Source organism: Arachis ipaensis, chromosome B09 (assembly GCF_000816755.2).
Source record: "Arachis ipaensis cultivar K30076 chromosome B09, Araip1.1, whole genome shotgun sequence".
In the NCBI taxonomy this organism is placed as follows: domain Eukaryota; kingdom Viridiplantae; phylum Streptophyta; class Magnoliopsida; order Fabales; family Fabaceae; genus Arachis; species Arachis ipaensis.
Window position 1 is genome coordinate 112,373,763 of NC_029793.2, and position 983 is coordinate 112,374,745.

Below are 983 nucleotides of genomic sequence, written 5' to 3' on the forward strand. Positions count from 1 at the left end.
AAAATCTTATTTCAAATTTTTATTTATTTTACTTTTTTATTTTTTTATAGTATTAATTAAATTTAATAAGTCAAAAATTAATTTTTTTATAGATCAAAATTTTAAGTTAATACTCAAAATGACTCCTTAAATTTGACCCCTGACTCAATTTTGTCCTCAAATTTTTAATTGATCCAAATTATACCCTAAATCCATTTTCATGACCGAAAAACTGACTTGGCACATTTAGTTGACACCTGACACTTTAATGGTTATATGACATGGCATATTTTTGTAGGCATCAATTTAGCCCCAATAATTTGAACATAAAACCTAGCAGCCTCAATTCCCCCAAATCGTAGTCATTTCTGGTGAGTTGGGGAGAATGTTAAGAAGCAGCAGTCAATCCTCAGACAATTTTAGTAGAGCTCGTTCGCATGATGGCTAGATGAGGAACGTACATCGTGATAGAGGTGGAAAGATTTTTCATTGGTGCGGTTGTGGGATGCGACCTGTTCTTTGGTGGTCTGAGACATATTCTAATCCAGAGAGACCATTTTATAGATGTCCTAAATATAATGTGAGTTAGTTGAATGGTTGCAACTTGATTATGTGTCTTATTTGTCTAATTTTTCTTGGTTTTGTAATTATTCTTCCTCTTATTTTGTTTCTGGATTTTTGATATTGTAGACTGCTGGTAAGAGATGGTGCGATTTTTTTGTATGAACAAATGTTGAAGAAGAAGAAGCCATAGTTGAGAGAAATGAAACTCCAGTCAGTAAAGATCATTAGAAAATATCTTTGGGTTAGAAAATTAGTGTAGTTGAAGCTGAAATTAGAATCTTAAGAATATGGAATATTATTTTATTTGTGATTGTTGTCATTTTTAAATTTGTGATTGTAGGATATAAATTTGGTGGGATGAAATATATGTAAATTTAATGACAATTATGTGAATGAAATATTGTTATGTATTTAATTGTTTTTTTTTTTTTTTGGTCATA